We start from the raw sequence: 8,235 nt of genomic DNA, 5'->3' as shown, positions 1-8,235 counted from the left end.
GCTCTCTCCTATGGAGCGGGTCTCAGGTTGGGCCAGGCATTGGTTGCACATTCCCTCAGTCTCTGCTCCATCTTTATCCCTGCATATCTTTTAGGCAAGGTAAGTTTTGCGTTGAAGTTCTTATAGGTGAGTGAGTGTTCTCTTTCCTCCAGAAGGAGTCCCCTACACAGATGCAGCCAATGGGCAGCTCAGACTTTGTGTGGGTCCCCTAGAAAAGAGAACAGGGCATGTCTCTGACATGGACTCTGTTGCCTGCTCTTCGAATACTTTCCCCCTGCCAGGGCTGCCTCTCCAGGCCACAGAGGAAGAGGACTCTCTTAGTCCTGATACGACTTGGTGAGCTGGGGTGGGTTGGGGGACTCCCCTTCCCTGAGGGACGGGGGAGGGGGAAGACAGGATGAGGGAGGGAGGATAGAACCAGGAGGAAAGGAGGGAGGGGCTGCAATCGGGATGTAAAGTGAATTAATTAATTAAAAAGTAATGTGGGATGTTTTCTTAGGAAAGCGTACTTTCAGCTGTGCCCTGGGGAAGTCGAAGGACTTTACTTCAGTCAGTCTCACAGCCATTCTAAGATGCTTGTTGTGGGCACAAATGTGACTCACACTTGAACTCCCGAAGGGAGAACTGCAAGTGATCTGGATGGTCCCCATTGCCTTGGCAGATACTGTAGTCTAGGTTTTCCCTGCAGAGCTCACATGACCATCTCGCGCCATCACAGAGGAGATAACCATGGCCCACAGTCTGAGCAATGAGACCATGAAAACCATACACGGATTACTGGGTCTACCACAACGGCAATGGGGTTTTGGCACTCCCAAAAAGAGCGAGTGTCTCTTTAGAGCTCACAGCTTCTCTTTCTCTCCTGTGCTGAGTCCCATTTGTCACGGGAAATGCCAGGTTATTTAGGGCGTAGAAGGTTAAATGAAAGCAGAACTCAAAAACCCAGCTTCCAAGAGGTCCTTCACTCATGATGGTTGGGTCTCTTTGATGATGTCACTGGATTTGAGCCATTCATACTCCTGTAAGTAAGCCAGATAAAGTAAGTATTTCACCAACTTAGACTTGGGTGGACTCGTGTCTGTGGAAGGGCTTTCTTGCTATACCATCCAGTGGCACCAGGCAGAAGTTGCACAAGAGCTCAATAAAATGAAGGGGGTCGGGGAGCTGAGCTCACCTTGCATATCAGCAAGCTGCTCCCTGAAAACCATTTTTGCTATAAGGGCCCCCATGCCTAATCACTCCTGTAAGGCGGAGCTACTGCTCATCTCTGTTGCAGTGGCGGTTCTGTTTCTAACATGTGGACTTAAAGGGACGCTTTCAACTCTAGCATTCTGATGCCAGTGCTAAAACTTCATGTCCTTCTCGTCTGTCTTGAATCAGAACTGAATTTGCTATCTCACTACAAAGGTAATAGATAAAGGACAAACGAGCTAAGTTTACTCAATAGCAGATTCGCAGCCGCCTGCAGCAGGGAAGGAAGGGTCTTGAACGTGAGTAGCGCTCTGGAGCAAATCAGTGTGAACCTGGTTGGTTAATTTAAATGAATATAGGACTTCTGATTGGTTGATGGGACGGTGGGGGGGGGGCGCGGAGGCCAGGCTGGATAAGTCCTCCCCTCCCATCAGGAAAATTCCAACCAGAAGGAAGAACAAGGAACTAGAAAGAACCAAGTCTGGACGTTGCTCCGCTAAGTCAAGGCCTTCCTGAGAAACAGTTCCTGGACTCATCTTCGGTGTTTTCCGGGGACTACCAGTTTGTCAGCATACATATAGACATCCCGTGATAGAATGCAGGAAGTCTGTATGGCAATCCTTCTCTCAGGGCCTCACACTGAGCCTGTTATGTGAAAGGCAGCTTGAGACCTATTAATGCCTCGGGGTCTTTTTCCATTGTCCTGAGGGCTATCATCTTCACTGTTTCTCAATATTCATCATATTTCCTTTCCAAAACACCAGTTTTCTCCATACACGTCCAGTCATGTGTTTTCAAATCTCTCCATCCTATGCTTCTCTTTGAGTTGTAAATCCTGTTTTTAAAAAACGCATGCGGAGGCAGGCAGATCTCTTGAGTTTGAAGCTACCTTGGATTACAGAGCAGAACCCTGTTTCAGAACTGTGGCCCTATTATGAGCAAGAAGGTAGATACATATAGTTAGTTTAACAACAGGTATATCTTGTTATGCGGAGGGTCATCACACAAGGCTCACACTCTTGAGTTCTTAACTACAGCCCTAAGCCTATGGCCCTAAGGCTGCACACCTGTGTGATATATCTTGGCTAAAGGTCAAGTCCAGTCTCTGAGAGAAGCCTGTGATTCCAGGGTCAGGATCCTCTGGGAGAGTCCCCAGGAGCAGGGCAGATCAAGGTGGTATCTCACCAGACGTGCACAGCAGAGCATTGCTCTTGGTCTCTGTTTATATACTGTCCAGTGGGCATCATGGGGCTCTAGGGCAGGGTCTGGTTATCTTGAGTGAGTGCTATCACTGAGTTATCAGGTTATCAGATGTAGCCTTCGGTGTAGTGGGGATGCTGACTAAACTATTTTTAATGTGTCCAAAAGGCATTTTTTAACGATGCTCATCACACACACACACACAATTTCACTTTGCTCACATTATACCACTGTATTAGATGGAATCCATATCTGATACTGCTTGGAAAACCAAAAACCTGAAACTAGATAGCCCAGAGTCCTAGGATAAACCCAAAAAATCAAACAATATTGGTCTAAAAAAAATGAGGGGTGGCTTTTGGTTTGGTCTGGTTTGGTTTGGGTTTGGGTTTGGGATTTTGGAGACAGGGTTTCTCTGTGTAGCTTTGGCTGTCCTGGACTTACTTTGTAGACAAGGCTGCCCTTGACCTCATAGAGATCCACCTGCCTCTTTTTCCCTGAATGCTGGGATCACATATGTGTGCCATTTTTTAAATGTAGCAATAATATGACTCCCACAGTGACTGGGCAGCAAAAAATACAACTAGTTCTCCAGGACTTGGCCAATATTCCAATTTTCCTAGAGTCCCCAAAAGATGCTTTTGCCCCAGACAGCAGAGAGCAATTTTAAGAACACAACGCCCCTATTCCCAAGAGATGGGTGGCTGGCTTTTGATTTTTCAGTGAGTTGTGGATGTTTGTTGTTGTTTAGGGAAGTTGGTTACAAGTTGTTATTGATGATAGTCAGTGAGGAAACAAAGTAAAAGAGATTAGAATCAGAAATATTTTTCTTCTCTCCCATCTAGTCTTAAGGGGAAGGAGAAGAAAAGGGGATGATAAAAGTATAAAAAGGGGGTGGGGTAGGATATAGGATGATAGGATAAAAGGTACACTATTCAATCTACTAGACTCAAATATTTTATATTGTTATGTATTATTATTTATTGATAGAAATTTAAGGTTATTTTGTTCAACTCTTGCTTATTGTATTGTACATATGCAACTCATTTTAAAATGTAATATAAAGTTCTAGTCTTATGAAAGCTACTATTGCAAATTTTTTACTATAATTAGAAATGAAAATTAGTAGTTAGTCACCTACACATAATCTTACTTGTAGCCTTGTTAGATACTAGTTTAGTTAATTACAGAAATGAGCTTTATTTTGCCTCTTGTATATGTTTTCAAAGTAACTGCAAACAAGCAGTGATTATCCATTTAGATGTACTGAGATAAATAGGTGGTCTTCAAACACTTCACATACAGAAATTTACAGACAAAATTTACAGTCTTCAAACAAACAAATATAGAGATTTACAGAATATGACATTTAAGATGTTCTCATAATAATAATAGGCTTTTCTGATACAGAGATCATCTTTTGGCAGCATCCCCAATCTATTTCAAAGAAGGTGATGGGCACTGAAGAACCTCTACTTGGACTTTGCTTCAAATGTTGCAAAGATAGCCGCTGAGCCAAAAATCTGGCCTTACCTCCACTGCTGACAGCAAGCCGATAAGCAGGACACTGGAAAGTTGACTTCCTAACTTTGCAGAGATAAAGTAGGCCAGTCCTTCAATATTTCTGCTTCACAGAAAAATCTGTCAGATGTTCTGGGCCTATAAGTTGAAGACTGGATTCCCCAACAGCACAGAGAAACCCTGTCCAGTAGACAGCAACCTCTGTCATTTCTATAGTTTTGGAAGGTGCTTGCTCTGTACTTACTCTTTTCTCAGGTAATATTTATCCTTCTCAGATCTCTGATGGGGTTGAAGACTAGATAGTTACAGCCTTACAGTTTTCCTTATTCAGATTAAAGCCATAAAAAGCTTTAGTTTCTTATGACCTAAGAAAATGTTTTAGGGTCTAAAAAGACATTGTTAGGTTGATAAATGTACATTATGATGACAAAATAATGTAAATACAGAACTTTGGGCTCACCAGAATAGGATAGATAATGGAATGCTTTCTCCAAGGTTGGCAAAAGTTGTCAAAAGATTGGACATTGTGAGTGTAATTATTACCCAATTGTTCTCCTAATTGTTCTTATTGTGTATAGTTTATTTATGTTATAGAAAAAGCCAAATTTTTGGACTAAAGGGGAGAAATGTAGTGAGAATTTTCATTTATTTAAAAACCCAGTTATGTTATATGAATATGTATTTGTTTTAATCCCAAGCGTGGGATATGGGGATTCTTCAGATTGTCCACAGCAGCTGACTACAATTTATCCCATGCTCTGGAAGAAGCATGACTTGTGCCATCCTCAGGTAGTTTAATTCTTGGAACTCTTGAGTGGGTATAAATAGGAAAGCCCCGAGGGGCTGGCTCTGTGGCAGCTGCTGTTCCCTCTGTTGCTGCCCCCACTGCTGCTGGTTCATCCTGCTGCTGCATTCGCTATTGCTGGCTTGCTGGTTTGCTGAACTTCTAGATATCCTGCCAATGAAGATTGGACTTGCCCCAAGAAACCACATCCCTATTCAGCAGGAAGTAGCCTATAGATGTTTATGCCCCCTTTCCCTTCTACCCTTCTTTCTCTCCTACCTAGAATTGAGGGCTTGAAAGGGATTAGGGTGGGTAAGAGTTAGAAGGGAGGTAGAGGTGTAAGAACCCAATCAAATAGATAAAAAAGGAAATTGTCTACATATGACTTCTAGAGTCATTCCACTATACTAGTAGAGCAGAGCCTTGCTCAGTCATCATCAGAGAAGCTTCCTCCTGCAGCAAATGCCAATAAATACAAAGACCCACAACCATTATGCAAAGAATGAGTGACCTTGAAATACTCAGCACTAAATAGAATGTATTCAACAAACCCATTCCCTGAGGGCCTAGGGGATAACATCAACACGCAAATGAACTCACAGAGACTGAGGACCCATGTACAGGGCCTTCATGGGTCTGCACCAAATGGAGTCCTAGAGCTGAAAAGAAAGTAGGCACATGGCCCCATCATTAACCAACAAGCTATCTCCAGTTGATAACCACTGGCAAATGAAAATTGAGTTTCCTCCAAAAAGAGTCTCATTGGAGAAATAAACTACTCTTAAAAGAAAGCCACCTGCCCAGCAGTAGATGGCCAACAGAAAGTTGGCGCTTTAGAAGTTTCTTGTCTCAAAATGTCATGTCAAGGCTTTCCTTTTTTAATGTTATTTTTTAATATATAGTATACATACTTTTTACCGCTTTTTTTTTTAGCCTTCAGGTGTATTATAACCTCATGCTTAATGTTTTTATGGAATTTCTGAGTGTGTAAATGGGTGGGTCTCTGTTTCTTGTGCCTTCTATTGGGTTCTTTTTCTTCTGTGTTTAATTTGTTCTATTCCAATATGTTACTTTTTGTTACACATATTATAGTATATTATTATATTATAATCCCTTAGAAGCCTGTTTGTTTTGTAATGAGAGACAGAAAGGGGATGGTTTCAGAAGGGAGGAAGTGGGTAGGAATTAAGAAGAGTGGACAGAGAAGGAAACATAATCGGGGTATATTATGTGAGAATCAAATCTATTTGCAAAAAAGTAAAAATAAAAGATTTCAGAAATGTGATATAGCAATACAGAGTGTCTCCAAACACACAGTGCACTAAATTCTGCTAAGACTTTCAAAATCTTTCTGCAGTCAGCTTTATTTGAGTACCTACTTTATCCTAGAGACCATAACAGGTGCCTACACACTAAGGGGAACGGTATATGTGGAAGCATGTTTAGATCATGGAAAGACAGCATTAGCCATTTTTCCTAATAAAATAGTTGATCTATGTGCTAGATTTTTTTTAATTTCAACTTCACACAAACTAGATTCTTCTGAGAGAAGGAAACATCAATTGAAAAAAAAATGCCTTCATAAGATTGGGCTGTAAGGCAGTAGGAGATTTTCTTAATTATCAATTGATGTGGGAGGGCCCAGTCCATTGTAGGTGATGCCTTTTCTGGGCTGGTGGTTCTATAAGAAAACAGGGAAGAGTCTGGGACACATAGGCACAGGAGACAACTTCCTGAACAGTACACCAACAGCCCAGGCCTTAATGTCAACAATTAATAAAAGGGACCTCATGAGGCTGAGAAGCTTCTGTAAGGCAGGAGACACTGTCAGTAGAACAAAGGGACAGCCTACAGACTGGGAAAAGATCTTCACCAACCCTTCATCTGACAAAGGTCTAATATCCAAAATATATAAAGAACTCAAGAAATTAAACACAAAACCAAACAACCCAGTTGCGAAATGGGGCTCAGAATTTAACAGAGAATTCTCAATAGAGGAATATCAAATGGCTGAGAAACACTTAAAGAAATGCTCGTCCTCATTAGTCATCAGAGAAATGCAAATCAAAATGACACTGAGATTCCATCTTACACTCATCAGAATGGCTAAGATCAAAAACTCAAGTGACAACACATGTTGGCGAGGATGTGGAGAAAGAAGAACACTCCTTCATTGTTGGTGGGAATGCAAACTAGTACAACCACTTTGGAAAGCTATCTCTGGCGCTTTCTCAGAAAACTGGGAATAGGGCTTCCTCAAGACCCAGCTATCCCACTCCTTGGAATATACCCAGAAAATGCCCTACCACACAACAGGGACATATGCTCAACCATGTTCATAGTGGCTTTATACATAATAGCCAGAACATGAAAACAGCCTAAGTGTCCCTCAGTAGAAGAATGGACTAAGAAATTGTGGTACATTTACACTATGGAATACTACTCAACTATTAAAAACAAGGGATTCCTGAAATTTGTGGACAAATGAATTGATGTAGAAATTATCATAATGAGTGAGTTCACTCAGAAGCAAAAAGAGACAAACGGTATATACTCACTTATATCAAGACACTAGTCCAAGGGATACGTCTCATGAAAAATTTTTTATTTCCCAGGAAAGTGGGTCAGAGGAGAGGACATCTTATTGAGACTTTAGGTGAGAGTAGCATGGAAGAATGGGGAAATAGTAGGACCCACAGGGTCCTGGAAACCTACAAGAAGAACTTTATGACAGGCGGATCTGGGTCCTGGGGTCCTCCTCAAACTAAGGACCAGCTAAGGAGAATATAGTCAGTAAACTTCGAACCCCTACCAAGACCTAGCCGATGACCAGGATATTCTCCACATGTGAGTGGAGAGTGAGATCTGGCTCTCACACGAATTCTGGTGCCCCTTTTCTGACCACATCCCCTGGATGGGGAGGCCTGGCAGCACTCAGAGGAAGGATAGCAAGTTACCAAGAAGAGACTCATACTCTAAGAGCATTTATAGGGGGAGGAGGTCTCCCTCAATCACAGACATAGGGGAGGGGAGAAGGGGGGAAGTGGGAGGGAAGGAGGAATAGGAAGAAACAGGGAAGGGCTAACAATCGAGATGTAATATGAATAAATTAATAAATTAATTTTAAAAAAGAAAGCAGGCTGAGCAAGCCATGGGAAGCAAGCCAGTAAGCAACACCCCTCCATGGCCTCTGCTTCTGCTCTTGCCTCCAATTCCTGCCCTGTTTGAGTTTCTCTCTTCCAATGATAAACTATCATGTGGACAGGTAAGCCAAATAAATCCTTTTCTCCTCAGCCTATTTTGGTCGTGGTGTCTCATCACAGCAACAGAAACCACAGCTAAGACAATCTCCTTGTTATTTTTTGCCACCAGCAGATGCTGTGTCAGTTTCCAACTACTGGCGTATTCCCATATTACTCATCTTCTAATAGCTGTATTCATCTTTTCCTGGCGTAACTGTGCAGTTGAAGAGTCAGTGCACCAAAGCTTCAGGCTCTAGTTTACTGTGCACAGACTAATTCTCTGCCTATGACCAGCTT

Source organism: Acomys minous (assembly GCF_964271855.1).
Source record: "Acomys minous genome assembly, chromosome: 19".
NCBI lineage: Eukaryota > Metazoa > Chordata > Mammalia > Rodentia > Muridae > Acomys > Acomys minous.
The sequence above is the reverse complement of the archived record's forward strand: the minus strand, read 5'-3'. Positions refer to the sequence as shown.